This window comes from Ambystoma mexicanum, chromosome 8 (assembly GCF_040938575.1).
Source record: "Ambystoma mexicanum isolate Mex_15411 chromosome 8, UKY_AmexF1_1, whole genome shotgun sequence".
Taxonomy (NCBI): domain Eukaryota; kingdom Metazoa; phylum Chordata; class Amphibia; order Caudata; family Ambystomatidae; genus Ambystoma; species Ambystoma mexicanum.
The window spans coordinates 1,239,219,698-1,239,235,163 of NC_090929.1; the positions used below are offsets into that span (position 1 = coordinate 1,239,219,698).

General features: G+C 44.4%; 1 protein-coding gene and 1 long non-coding RNA gene across 2 annotated transcripts in view; both read right to left on the reverse strand.

Moving 5' to 3' along the window:
* The window catches only part of SLC35G1 (solute carrier family 35 member G1), a 220,739-nt gene that overhangs the window by 113,138 nt on the left and 92,135 nt on the right, over positions 1 to 15,466 (reverse strand). The gene's annotated exons all lie outside the window — the stretch shown is intronic.
* LOC138472924 (uncharacterized) lies at positions 786 to 8,701 on the reverse strand. Its single transcript, XR_011268692.1, has 2 exons — positions 8,458 to 8,701; positions 786 to 3,540 (listed from the first exon to the last, which is right to left on the reverse strand). It is a non-coding gene; the product is annotated as an uncharacterized lncRNA (long non-coding RNA).

The following is a 15,466-nucleotide window of genomic DNA, read 5'->3' on the forward strand; positions in this document are numbered from 1 at the left end:
ACCATTTTTAATAGAGTGAAGTTTCTACTTGCGGTAAATCCTAATTTTTGTTTTGGACGTTGTGACAAATTGACTTCTGCCCTGCAGGGGTATAAGGATGATTAGAGGCTAAAATGACCACTCACACTTTTACAAACAAAGAGCCAACACAATCATAAAGGTACAACAGGCGCAGTCAAGAGATATACCTGCTTCGCCTTTTGTGGTAACGTAGGCAGAAGGAAGAATATACTCTTAAGAAGGGTGTGAATGTGGTTCAGTAGCAACCTAAACAGTGAAGCATAACAGTCCAAAATAAAGGAATGTCCAATCAAGGTTCTATACAATTATATGTTTTAATGATACACACCATGTGCAGTACTAATTAGAAAACACTGTAAAAACACACCCCTGCAGAGGAAACAGAGAATATGCACAGATAGTATAGATGCAGCACTCTGGGTGATGAGACAAGGGGAGAGAGGCATTCAAAAGACTAGAATGTTCAAAAGGACATTTCTTCAAGTTGCAAAAAGGGATACCCAGTCTCTAGGGCTCAAATATGAGCCAGGTGGGCAGGTATCAGTCAATAATACCTTCTGCAAGGTCTCAGCTTCTCGATATCAACCTTGGTGTTGGCTCGGTTCGCAGATGCAGACGTCACAATGGTCCAGAGGCAGGCTGACGTCCAGGTGGGGTCGAACAGGAGGGGAGCTGCAGTCTCGAAGGGTCTACTGTGGGTGCGATTTCTCGCCGTCCATAACCAGTACAAGAGGGACCCTGCAATAACTCAGACAGAAAAGAGCCAAGTTAACATTACTTTATTAATGCACAAGCATTCGCGAATGGGCAGCAAGTTCAAACGTCTCGCAAAGCAAGTCGTCAAAGTGCCGCGCTTTGCCCTGCACATCGTGGTCCTTTTATACCCATCTGTTTTACATTGTCATACATTGCTGCACATAGATTATGTCCACCACAAGGCGGTTCCTCCCAGTCATGACTTTGCATCAAGGTCAACAGTTCAACATCTGCTATTGTGGTTTCCTGTTATCTGTTATTCTCTCTCTCTCGTGCCCTTCTGTGTATCTCTGTGCACGAGGCTGTGCTTACTCATTCCTTCCCCACCCGTAATCTGCAGATAGTTTTAGCAGGCTCAGCATGCTTCGACATACAGTGACCAAACACAATTCTTCTGTTAAAAACAAGTTCTTGCCAGGTCAGCAGGTCTCTTTCTAGTTTGCAATTGCTATTCATATATGGCCATTAAACGCCACCGTATAAAAGAGAAGGCCTCTTCTTTTAGCAAAAAGTACATTCTTTTAACGCATATGATGATTAGTACAAACTCCAAGTGTGAGCACAACATTACATATGTATGCGTACCTTCAATCCACCCTTTGCTCACACTTGAGCATCAATCTAAACAGTCCTAGCATAAGCAGATGGCAGGAAAGCAACATCATCACATACTGTATGTACCATAATCTTCTCCAGGCCTCCCATGTCAAAAAATTCCTGTTGTACATGGCTTTTATCCATTGGATTTAGGCGCGTTATGCTGGAAGAACACATGGAAACACAGCACGACACACATACCGGGAAACATTGGATGCAGAGACAAATACCTACAACTATTGCCGCTAGAACCAGTATAGGCGTAAGAAGTTGCCATCCAATTTCTTTCAGGAGCTTCATCCACCAGCTATCTCCTGACCCTTCCTCCTGGTGGATGCTATCCGCCACTTTATGCAGTTTGTTTACTCCATCCAGGATTCCTGTACTCCCTTCTGGTATGTAAACACAGCATTGGGATCCCACCAAAAAACAGACTCCGCCCCTTTCTGCAGTGAGTATGTCTAAGACATACCTATTTTGGAGAGCCACTAGCCGAATTGCTTTCATTTCATAAGTGATGTTTTCCATTAGGTCTGCAGATTCTTCGATTACGAACTCAAGGGCCCTGTTTAGCTTTTGGATTTCTTGACTGTTCATAAAGATGCCCGCTGGAGGAACCAGGACCCCATCAGATCTATAAACGTTTCCCATCCTGTAGGTTGATACGTAGGAATTTTTGGGTTTACTGCTCGTTTATTTCTGCTGTGTATTTCTTTATGCAGAGTAGACGGGGCATATACCATCACAGCCGGCATTATTCTGGCTATGTAACATACCCCAACAAAATCTTTGGCTAACCACAAATAAGCCCTCTTGTTACAGACGTAGGCATGTCCTTCAATCTGTAACAATCCCTTCGTGTAGTTATTTAGATTCACCATTTGACTGCACCCCGAGATCATTCTTTGATTACCTCTTGCGCTCCTCTTAAAACATATATTCTTTGGCCTAAACTCTTGTGTGATGGTGATAGGGGGAGGAGGTTCTCTTACTATCTGTACCATAGCAGGTGCAAGCCCGATTCCCTCAGTTTTGATTTTATAGCGTATCTTTTCCTTTAGAAGGGTTTTGTTCTCTCCTCTAACATAACAAGCGGTATTCGGTATCATATATTGCTGTGCTGACACTATTCTCATGTAAATTAATGTACACCCGGCATCCTCAGTAACTGGCGATGCGTACACTGGGATGCCTTCACTGCTATGTCGGGGCATGTGGGTGCAGATCCAGCAATCAGTTTTATTCACTACCCCATATGTTGTGTTTATTATCTTCACGTATTCATTTTTAGCATAGTCTTCCGGGTCGTGTTGGTCATAGGCATCTCGATTCCTGCTCTTGACCCAATCTGTTCTCCCTGTTTCATTTGACTCGGGCAACAGGTTCTTTAATTCATATCTAGATGGATGTTCCAGATACCAGAATATTATGGCAAATGCTATTAGTACTACTATCGTGCATACAGAAAACAAAATTTTGCCTCTTGTGGTACAAACTGGTATTTTCCTCTTACCTTCTGTGTTTGAGGAGCATACACTTATCCGTTCAGGGACTAAACCAGCATACACGGGTGTAGACATAGTTCAGTATATGGCTCAGTATACAGCGTATATCAGTTGCAACCTAGCGATATAGCAATATCCCCTATTTAAAGCACCAGTGTCCTTATTACTCTAGTAGTGGTAGGTCTCACTGAAAACCTTCATCCGATCTGTCCCACGTCTCGTAGTGCCTGTCCCAGGAGGGGAACGCCGAAGGCCCTTCAGGCTACAAGCCCGTCGTCTTCAGTAAGGCACAATTCTGCTAAAACCAACAAGAGAGTCCAAATGTTCATCTCCCTAATGATCAAAGTTCAAAACAGTGTCCTTACACGTTGCTTGGCACATACACGTCACGGGATCGGAGACGATGGGCACACCTACTAATGGCGTCTGGCAGTACTGTTGCAACCTGGGGTTGGTTGGTTCCCTTTTCTGGATTCACGTGGTACCAGTGCGATTTGCCATCAACTTTTACCGCAGTTTGTGTTGCGAGGAGCACCTGAAACGGGCCTCTCCATCTGGGTTGCAGTCCGCTGGTGCGATCGAAGGCTTTTATAACAACCCAGTCACCGGGCTGCACGTCGTGACCTTCTCCTATCAGAGGAGATGGAGCTACTGCGTTCACCTGTGCATTAATAGAAATCAGTCTATTAGTTAACCCAATACAGTACTGTTGTAATGCAGGCCATGCTTGCTCAGACAATCTCTTAGGTGATATGGGGGTCCCAATACTTGGTGGGCGCCCCATAACAATTTCGAAAGGAGATAAACCATGTGTACGCTTAGGCATAGTACGCATACTCAATAATGCAATAGGCAATGCATCCGGCCATTTCAGTCAAGGGCATCCAGTGTTTCAATCTGCATTGTGCTGTGGAGGTGGCACTATTGTCCCGCAGGGGATATGCTTCCACCCATCCTGAGAACCCACATGTCATCACCAAACAGTAGGAATGTTTATTTACAGGCTCCAGCTGTATAAAGTCCATATACACCACCTCAAAAGGGCAGGTGGGTAACTTACTGTGGCCTGCCGGGGCTGGTACACCTTTCCCCACATTATATAAAACACATATTTCACATTGTTTTGCCCATTGGCGACAATACATTCCCAATCTTTTGTTGTACCACACAGTACTTAAAACTTCTTCCATAGTTCTTGCGTTAACGTGGGTTGGACCATGAGCCACGCTCACTATCACAGGTAAGTATGCGTCAGGTAGTACCCAGGTGTTCGTTTTGGTATGTGCCCATAGCCCATCTACCGTCTCCTCGTATTGATCATCCTTGTGCCAAGATAGTCTTTCTTCAATGGTTGCATCTGCTTGGATTTCCTTTATGCGCTCCTTCGTCCCTTCCATAGTCACATCCCTCCCCACTATGAGCTGTCGGGCTTCCCACCGAGTGTCCCTTGTGGCAGCTAGTTTAGCCATCTGGTCAGCCAAAGAATTTCCCTGCGTGACATAATCCAGTGTTTTTTTATGCGCTGAGCACTTCACTACGGCCACCATTTTGGGCAGCGTAAGGGCTTGCAATAATTCAGCAATCAATCGGGCATGTTTAATAGTATCACCTTGGGAGGTTAAAAAGCCACGCTCTCCCCAGAGTTTACCAAAACTGGAAACCACCCCGTGCGCGTAGGCTGAATCAGTATAAATTGTCACTTTCATGCCGCTGCTTAACACTAATGCTCTAGTTAGCGCAATCAATTCTGCCGCCTGCGCCGATTTCTCACACACTTTCCCACTCTCAATCAACTGTTCCCCTGTAGTTACTGCATACCCTGCTGTTGTCTCCCCATTTGGCAGTTTGAAACAGGAACCATCACAGAATAATATACCCTCATTATCAACCAGCGGGGTGTCTTGCAGGTCTGCTCTACCCTTAGTGTGTTCTTCCATTTGAATCACACAATCATGCCTAATGTCATCAGGTGAGGTGGGCAAAGGAAGCAGTGTCGCTGGATTCAAAGTGTTACACCGTTCAATTTTTACATTACTGGCAAACAGGATCATCTCATACTGTGTGAGTCTAGCTGTAGTCAAATGCTGTGTATGCACTCTATTCAGAAGAACATCTACCGTATGTGGAACTTTTACTGTTACTTCACTCCCTAGGATGATACCTGCACTTTGTTTTAGGGCTGTCGCTGCTGCAGCTACTGCTCTCATGCATGGGGGTAGGCCTCGAGCTACTGAGTCCAGAGTGCTAGAAAAATATGCACATGGTCTCTGTTTACCCCCTTGTTCCTGTGTCAAGACTGACACAGCGCAACCTTCCTGTTCATCAACAAAAAGGCAAAATCTCTTAGTATAATCAGGTGTGCCTGTTTCCAGCTCCCGTGTCTACCAGACATCTCAAGTTTCGGTGGGGGCCGATCCTAATAGAGGCATAAGGCCCCCTTTGGTCTATAGGAACCTGCACCACTCCCGCTATCTCATTCCGGCATCCTCAGGACATATCGCTTGTGTTATCCTGAAAATCAACGTTATAGTATACCCCTTCTCCACATTCTTCACCCTGGCATACACCTTGTACTTGTGTCGTTTGTTGTGGCTGATACAGTAGATTGGGGGGAGGCGGGGCCGGCCAGGGAACATCCCCTCTTGCTTGTCCGTCAAAGGCATTGGGTTGAGGGGGTTTAAACATTCTATTGTCTTGGTTGCCGTACCCACCAGTCCTATTTCCTGGGGCAAATGTTGTCTGTGAAGGGGGCCGTACGCCCCTTCCTCTCCCACCACTCTGGGGACACTGGGATTTCCAGTGTCCGGGTCTCTTGCAGAAGGCACATACATCTTGGGGTAGCCCATCACTCCTCCCATATAGCGCACCTCCTTGCACTGTACCTCTTCCTGTCCCTTGGCCCCCTATCATGTTGCTGCTATAGCCCTGTGACGGGCCGTTATTATTGTAGTTATACCTGCCTTGGGGCCCTTGATGCAACTGTTGCATCAACACTTTGGTTTTTAAATCCTTCTCTTGTCGTGCCTTTTGTTGTCCCTTCACTCTTTCCCCTCTTTCGTAATACCTAGCCATTTCGAGGAGATCCCGGGGGTTCCTAGTCATCCATGTACTTTCTGCCCTCCTAATGTTCTCCTGAATTGGCCCGTGGAGCCCCTCTACAAAGTTTGTGGCAAAGTACCGTTGGCCCGTTTCAGACCCTATCTCTAGCCCACTGTGCGCTTTGAATGCTGCTTCATAACGCAGAAAGTACTGTGCTACTTCCTCACTTGCACCCTGTATCACAGCGGACAGTTTCTCCACATTCACATCAAATGGGGGTAACACCTTTTCTAGAGCCCTCAGGACTGCCATGCCATGCCCCCTTAGGGGTTCAGGATATTCCTCATGCAGTTTTCTATTTTTGCTCGCATCCATTACATCTTTCCATTTTATTGTTTCATTGTCTTTGGCACGAAAGGGGGTCCATATTTCTTCTGGGACAATGGCTAACAATATGTTATCTACATCCTCTACGGTAAATAACCCTGGTCTGAATAACTTTCCTACTTCTTTGTAGAATCCTGCCGGGTCTATACGGGGGTCGGGGATGGACTTGGTGATATGCATTAATTCAATTCGGGATAAAGGGACATACACATAGGTGCGCATCATGTTACCAGTGGCTGCCTCTATGGTGGGTTGGCACTCTCTCATTGGCATTAATAGTAACTTTTCTGTATTTGTTTGTTCACTCACAAGGGCCTGCACTGGTGATGAAGCAGAGGACTGGTGACTAAGAGTTTTCTCTTTTATTTTTTTATAATCTTTTAATAGTTTCTCCACCTTAGCCATCCTCCATTCTTCCGCCCCTGAATCATCCACTCTTATATTAGATAGCAGTTTCTTATCCAATTCCGTCCTAATCCTATTCCACTGGGACACATATCTAGGCTCCTTTTCCTCTTCTATATCATCCACCCTAATAAGAAGATATTTAATTACGTTTACTTGTATAGGCCAGCCAAGGCCCTCCATCAGACTCACCAGGGTGGACATGGACTGCGAGTGTATGGATGCTATCATACGATTAGCTACGTTTTGGCCCGCCTGGTCTGCATCTTTGAGTTTAGCCTCTCTTTCCCTCACCTCTCTTTCCCATGCCCTCTTTTCCTTCTCCCATTCAACACCGCCCCTTATGACTTCCGCTATTATGTCTGACATACATCCCCATAACTGAACACTGGACGCAGTCACTGGTAGTAACGCGACAGCGTCCTGATATGCTGAGGGCAGATCCGCAGTACTCTGTCCTCTCAATTTACAGTTACCCTCATGAAAGGTATATAGTTTAGTGGCCACTGTCCTAAATTCCAAAGGTGTCAAACACCCCAATTGGTCCCGTAGGCTGTCATTGAGGGGTGTGCCATACAGCCCGGTCATAAGGATTTGCAAGTCTCCATCTCTATCCTTTTCTACAGTAGTCGTTCTCCTATGGTCTATCAACCTATCTGGGTCCCCATACTTCATTGGGAATTCCACCCTTTCACCCTCACTGTCTGCCGGTGGAGCTGTAGCTCCTGGAAACAATAATTCAGTCGTTGTTTGTTCTGCTTCTAGCCCTATCACATCTTCATATCGAGGCACCGGCACGGCAGGATACATACCCCCACTGTTCTTAATCATCATATGTCTATCCAACTGATCTAGCCTCTCACCCTTCTCTTTTATCTCTAGATCATGTAATTTTTGATTTACCGTTCTCTTCTGCTCCTTTGCTTTTTGTTTATTCTGAGCATTGCGCCTGCGCATTGCTTCTACCCTCCATAGTCGTATAGCCTCAAACTGTGCGGGTCTAACCCGTCTTTTTACTAACTCTATTTCTACTTTGGATATGCGGTCCACATCAAAGGACCCGGTGTCTGGCCATTTATGCTCAATCAAATCTTTTGTGTATTCGGACCATTCTTTTAAGAACAATGTTGAATTCAATCCATGTTTAATCAACATATCAAATGCAGGGGTTCCTTCAAGAGGGGCATAGTGTCTCTTGCCTATACCACTCTTGCTGGAAGCCGCTTGACCCATTTTGTTGGTATACCGCAATTGCCTAAAACACTCACCTTTCCCAAATATGCACCTATTGGTTAACAATAATAATACATCCTCCTGGCGTATCTAACATATCATATCATCATTTCAACATTACTTCTTCATAGACGGACTTACCACCGTCCTCTTCACAAACCCTGAATCATTATTCCCTTATTCCATCATGCATCCGTCCATACCACTTATCTTAAGGGTCCCGCCAGAGTGTTCCGGACCCGAAGGGCGACAGCCTGCTGTTCCACCGCCGACGGAGCCGGAAAAACAAGGATGACGCGTTGGTTGCAATCAAAGGTGCGGATTCAGTTGTTGGGGCCCCGTGATCAATTCCTTCTCCGGTTCCGCCGCGGCGTTCCTCACCCAGTGACGGACTGTCGCTCCTTCGCGTCCCACTTCTGACACCAAAATTGTGGGTGCGATTTCTCGCCGTCCATAACCAGTACAAGAGGGACCCTGCAATAACTCAGACAGAAAAGAGCCAAGTTAACATTACTTTATTAATGCACAAGCATTCGCGAATGGGCAGCAAGTTCAAACGTCTCGCAAAGCAAGTCGTCAAAGTGCCGCGCTTTGCCCTGCACATCGTGGTCCTTTTATACCCATCTGTTTTACATTGTCATACATTGCTGCACATAGATTATGTCCACCACAAGGCGGTTCCTCCCAGTCATGACTTTGCATCAAGGTCAACAGTTCAACATCTGCTATTGTGGTTTCCTGTTATCTGTTATTCTCTCTCTCTCGTGCCCTTCTGTGTATCTCTGTGCACAAGGCTGTGCTTACTCATTCCTTCCCCACCCGTAATCTGCAGATAGTTTTAGCAGGCTCAGCATGCTTCGACATACAGTGACCAAACACAATTCTTCTGTTAAAAACAAGTTCTTGCCAGGTCAGCAGGTCTCTTTCTAGTTTGCAATTGCTATTCATATATGGCCATTAAACGCCACCGTATAAAAGAGAAGGCCTCTTCTTTTAGCAAAAAGTACATTCTTTTAACGCATATGATGATTAGTACAAACTCCAAGTGTGAGCACAACATTACATATGTATGCGTACCTTCACTACACGAGGTGTACAGATCGGGTGGTTACCAGGTCTGGTTCGGCAGTCGAGGATCGACAGCGGTCAAGCTGGTACCAAGATGTGCAGGTGAGTTGGTTGGATGCGAAGCCTGGGATGTCGCAGTTCGGGGAACACCAGAGTCAGGATGGTGACTCAAGCAAGGCAAGGGTATTTGGTAGTTCGAGGTGGGGAAACAATGCACTCTTGCTGGCACGGTGTGGCAGTGAATAAGGTCGAACAGCAGACAGCAGGTCGGAGAGCAATGGATGGCAAAGAGCAGCAATACAGGTCCTGATGCATCACTCGGCATTGAGGTGCGCTCGAATCACAGTTCGGAACGTGACGTTGTTGACAACCGTGATCTCAGCTGTTCTGGCTTCCAGGTGCTGTGAGTCCCACTCCAGGGTCTCGAGGGCCAATGCCAGTCTGTTTCTTGGGCTCCCAAACACAGGGGAGGCTGGCACACACTTTCAGGGGTCCTGTAGCACGATAGTGAGGTCGTAGGCACAGCAAAGCATAAAATAAGCAGCGTTGCATAGCAATTTGCTATAGCAGTTCTGTAGGTTTTCTCATTAATTGACACATGTGTAGAAAAGCTAGCTATTTAAGTTACCCTCTTTCAATGAATGCACAGCTCATCCTAAATTCCTCTTTTTCCCTCATGGCTCTCTCCACCCTCTTTTCACTGTTCACTGCAAGTTTAAAGGAGCTAATGCAGAGAGAGTGCAGCCGTAATCATCTGCACCATGCTTAAGTGCCAAAGGCCTGTGTCAGAGTGCTAGGCAAGATTTTTCTTTTTTCTTCAAGTAATTGCGAACCAGAAGTAATCAGGATGATACTTTTATTAAACTATCTATATCCTGTCTGGCAAAGACGACTATGTGTTAACTTCTTTTTTTTAAAAGACAGCCATGCAATTCGATTCCTATGTATAATTAGAGTATTGCTAATGTAAAACACTGCATTCTCTCCATACTTTATAGTAACGTTTTGGTTAGTGTATCGAAATCTCAGTGTCATTTATATTTAGTTTGTTTGGGAAAATGGATGATATAAACAAGTGAACAGTTTTGAAAATGTACATGATCACACAGCCAAATGCTTTTGATGGCAAACCTAGTTCTGTGACCTTCTGTTGCATTCATCTGTGCAACTGGTGCTCAACCCACGAGCTGCTCCCATACTTCTTGCCATTCTATCTTAACACCTTGTTTGTTTATAGCAGCTAACCTGAAAGTGAGATGGTTACAAACTACATTGCATTATATAATAGCACCTGCGGGAGAGAGTTGGCCAAACTGTTTTCAGTGCCTTTTTACCATATTTATTTATGTCCATTCATGCAGCTAACTTTTTACATTTTAGAGACATTCAAAAAGGGCTTACAAAGTTGACTCACCCACTTGCATAGTCTAGTAGATTTTATGAAAGGGGAGTCCCATTTGCAAAGGATGTTTGAAATTTTAATTTAACATTTACTTTGTTTGCAATGAAGGTCCAGCAAACGTTTTACTGTGCATGGCTAGCAGCAGTGTGCCAAACATAATGTGGGTTTGTGGTGACATGTACCATTTTACAGAAAGTGCATTTACTTTTTTTGGCATCTGTTGCCATGGGTCGAGTGTATTTCTCTAAGGTCAAGTAGGTAAACTAAGTTGCTAAACCTACAGGTTCACCCTAATTTTAAAGAATTTGCAAGGCCTGACTCATCTCACTAATCCCTTCAGCGATACACACAAATGATGTATTGTTGCTCATGTTATGTCTTGGGTACAAATAAGTTCCAGTAACATTAAAAATAATATTCATACAACATTGCTAATCAAATGGGTAGGTTTACTGATCACGATAAATTGAATTAATAAACTCTGCCGCTCATTTGTTGAAAACTAATGTATGCCTTGCACAGGGTGGTTGGTAGAAAGGCAGGCTTATGGTCCAGCGGCAGTGTTCACCCCCAATGGTCCAAGGGAATGGCTAGGGAGCAGATCCTGCTTCTGCTTTTGGAACCTCTTCCTTCAACTCATAACTGGAGGACTTTAGAAAGGGCTTATCTCTCAGCAGGGTCAAATGAAATCTTCAGGATGTTACAAGATGAAACCAGATGATTCAAAGAAGTGGTAGGAGACTCTTTTTATAGGCAAAAGTCTTCAGGTGATTGGAATAAAGCTATCCTGTTTCAGGGGTCCAATGCCTACTTGTGAAATGTGTGGGCTTTGCCCTTATGAAGTCACACCCAAAGTGCTTTGCTCCAGAGGAAGTTGAGTGGACAGGAAAGAGAGGCAGCGAGAATCAAGATGGCAAAACCCTCTCCAAACTGTACAAATCCCTCTCTGGCTACCCTACCTCCTCCTCTTCCTTCTCAATAGGACCAAAGGCCTTTAGACATGCAGCACCCAGATCTGAGGCCTGGCTCTCTCTGAATGGGTGTGCCTCTTGGTTTCTGTTCCCAGGCCAGTATCCTGTGGAGTTGCTGTCCCAGGGAGAAAGGTGTTGCCTGCCCTTACAAAGGAACAAAGATAGGGACGCCATCCACGCTACCTTCCAGACAGTAGGGCAGGGTCCAGCCTGTCTGAGGGAATACGAATAACCCTGCCACAGTTGAACTGGGCCCACAGGGCTGACACATGTGAAAAATCAATTTAATGTGTCAGGGTTATCTCTAAGAGATACTGCCCACCATACCCTAACTCAGGTATGGCTTATATTAACAGTTTTATGTCCCACCAGGACAGGCTCTCCAGAGTTATGCAGTTTTTGGAACATGGGTGCAATTTTCTAATGCAGCCCCTACGCAGCGGAGACATGGGTGTCACTGCAGCTGTCAAGAGGGCACCTGTGACCTTGGAACCTGCTCTGTGCTACTGGTAGAGCAGGTGCTGCGAATCATGTTACTGATGCAGGAAGGCACGAGTACACACATTGCTTTTGGCATGGAGCTTATGAAAAGGGAATCTTTTTGGCAGATTTCCCTTTGAGAGATGGAATTGCCCACATCATTTTATTATTTAATAACAATCAAAAAAGGCCAGAGCTTTCACACCCTTGCCAGATGGCAATTCATCACAGACACATTCATTACCAAGTCATTGTCAATGCACAAGCATACTAATTCATGAATAAACGTCCTTAAACCCTGCAGCTTGGTGGAAAATAGGACAGCATCACCAGAAAAGAATACAATATTTAAACAATCATCGTTAATGAGATGGGCATCCACTAGGAGTGCCAATAGCCAGGTTGCAAGGTTGTTTATAAGGTAAACAAATAAGGTGCCATGACGCAACCTTGATGAACACCTCTGGTCACAGGGAATGGATATCCATGCCGGCCCCATTTAATGACGGCTTTGTTGTCGGTATACAATAATTTTATGCATTCCAACAACTGTAAAGGGATTCCATGTCTACACATTGTGGCCCATAACAAATCACGGCTGAAATCATTGAAGGTTGCCTTTAAATCAATCAAAATAAAATATAACGGCATATTTCTGTATTATCAATGCCAGTCTAAAAGCCTGCTCTATGGCTCCAGTAGCCTTGTGGAACCCGGCCTGAACATGATGCAGCAGGTTCCTACATTTAACGTATCTATTCGCCAGGATTGTGCCTAAGCTATCAAGAAGGGAGATGGGCCGAAAATTTGTTGGATCATTTCTGTCCACTTTCTTGAATATGGGAACAATTTCAGCTGAGCGCCATGTTGCTGCAGGTTTGTTATTAGAAGTAATTAAGTTACAAAGTGTTAACAGTACTGGGGCTCAGATAGCCCTAGTGCAATCAACGATGATGTCATAAGGGCATGGTGCTTTTCCATTTTTCTGCTCACTAAGGGCCTCTGGCCCCTCCTGGGCTATGAGTACCAGAGGGAGTTCACTGCCAAAGGGGGTTCTTGTGCTGCACATAAGACTATCATGGTAACAGGTGTATTTCCCTAATGTGACGGAGCTTCATACAAAACTTTCAAATGCTCAACCCAAATGCTACCGGGAGGGTCATCACTGGTATAAGGCTCATCTCATTACTCCCATAGGCAACAATTTCCCCAAAGTTCCTTTGATCGGGCTTGCGTATAGTTACTCTTCTTTATCTTGATAATCATCTGCTATGCTAATTTACGACATTTCACCTCTTGCGTTTTATCTTTGCTCTTGGCTAAAAAGTTTACTTTTGGCCTTACTGCAATTGCCGTCAACCTAATCTCTGGACTGCTTTATCGCCATAACCCCTGAGTGTTAAGTCTCAAAGACTTGACTACTAAAAGGTTGCTGGTTGCAGAGACAAAGTCACAAGGTGCATAAAAGACTTTTAAGTATTAGTAATGTTTTTTCAATGTGACGACTTGACTACACATAACCAACATCCTGAACCCAACCGCACTGCCAAATAAAGAGATGTTGAAATGATACTAATGTGCCTGTCATATTTGTCTATTCCCACTGAATCTTTCATTTATGGCGTCAGTAACGGAATTACTTGGACTTGCTAAAGACCAATCCAGAAGTGATTGTCTTTAACAAGGAATCATCTTGGATGCCCCAGAACTGCCCTGCTTAGGATTATCAAATTAACCCTGAAAGCCTATCTTGCCTATAGGCATTGCCAAAAGGAGCTGATCTGGATATTTAAAGCACCTACGAGTGAGTATAACATACCTGCTTAATTCAGACAGAGTTACAAATTATAATCGCAGGGGACAGTACTGGCATGTCAACACTCTATATACACCAGGGATGTAGTAATTGACTTATATTATAGAGGGAATTTTAGTTGTGCCCCTAAACATTGGAAACCACCCCTTTCAAACCCTCTTGTCCATGGAGATAGAGCAGCCCAAATAATATGTGCGAAAATCTGTTACCCTGTAATTGGGGAAGTGACTCAATTGAACACTAGAAAAAGAAGAAAACATATTCATATTTAAGATTCAAGGAAACCAATATCTCTACCTTCCCAGACGGGCCTCATTATGAGTTTGGTGGTATCTCTGAGGTAAATCCACTGACATACCAACAAACAGATTTACTGTTACCACCAATTGGTCCGGTGGAATTAGTGCCGGATTACAAGTGGAGGTCTGGCGGCGTTAGTCCCCATTTATGGAGACCATAGGACTCCATGGGGATTTTGGCGGAATTACTGCCGGTGGTAATTCCACCAAAATGGTGGTTTTATGGCAGTAAAATAACAGAATTACCTACACCATTTTGCTGGAGGTTTATCCTCCTTCTTACCACCAAACCCATAGTTCTGGGGTGTGGTAATGCAGTGGTAACTCAGTCTTTGGCCACATCGCCAAATTCATGAGGATGTTTGTCACTGCCCAACATGAAGCCTCCCTTCTCAGTCCTGGCTTTGAACATTGGACCATCTAGGAATAATCTTCCATTTAGGCTCCTTGCTTCCCCCATCACACCCCACCCCTATGTCGGGAACATCGTTTGCCATGTATGATAACACCCCTCCTTACATCATATGTTACTCTCAATGATATGTACAATGCTCTGTTGCTCCCTAGCTAGATTTGTGCTACATAAAACCCAAATACAAATACAAGACAGAAAGCATAACCAGCTATACCTCACTTAAAAAGAGCCTTCTTTACAGAGTGGCACCCAACCAAAAGGGGGATGGCCAACTAAGAGGTGGTAAAGGACTTAGTACATGCAAGCCTACCTGCAGCCCACCTTGATGTAGCCAAAATACAAGAACATGCACTGGGTTGGTTTTACTGTCATGGCATCTACAGCACTATGAAGAATTATTGCCAGGTGTTCGACATCTGCCAAAAGACAAGTAATAAGAACATACCAGAAGTACCCTTTAACCCTTACCAATAACAGAGGTCTATTTTGAATACACAGCAATAGATGTGATTGGTCCACTAGAAACCTCAAAGCTGTTTCAAAAATATGCTTGTTATCTTTGATTGGGCCATAAGATACCAGGAGGTATTTCTGTTGCAAACCAAAAAGACATAGAACACAAAACCTCTTGAAGGTATTAATTCCTTGTTTTACTAACGTGGATGCCATTTATGTCTTAGCTGAAGATGGAAATGAAAGACAGGGAGGGAGCGGAGAGTACAAGTTTGAGATGCTTTTACATATATCAAAGTTTTTAGTAAGTTATTTTAACGTGCATGTAATAGTTGTTCTTTTGCAGTTTGGTGTCAATGAAGGCTAGAACAAGACCCCCAAAAGTTGTGGGTATTTTAAGTAGGTCAGATTTTATGGTACTTGATTTAGATTGTATACAATACCTCCTTCCTTTGTTTCTACTTTGACGGCATCTATAAACAAACCAGTGTTATTTGGTTCACATTTTCCTCAATAAACGTGTCCTTTGTTTTGACTTTGGGGGTCATCTTGAAATCAAGCAGTAGGTTATTAAAAGCCTGATGCTACACTATGAAACTGATACATTCAGTGGGCATGT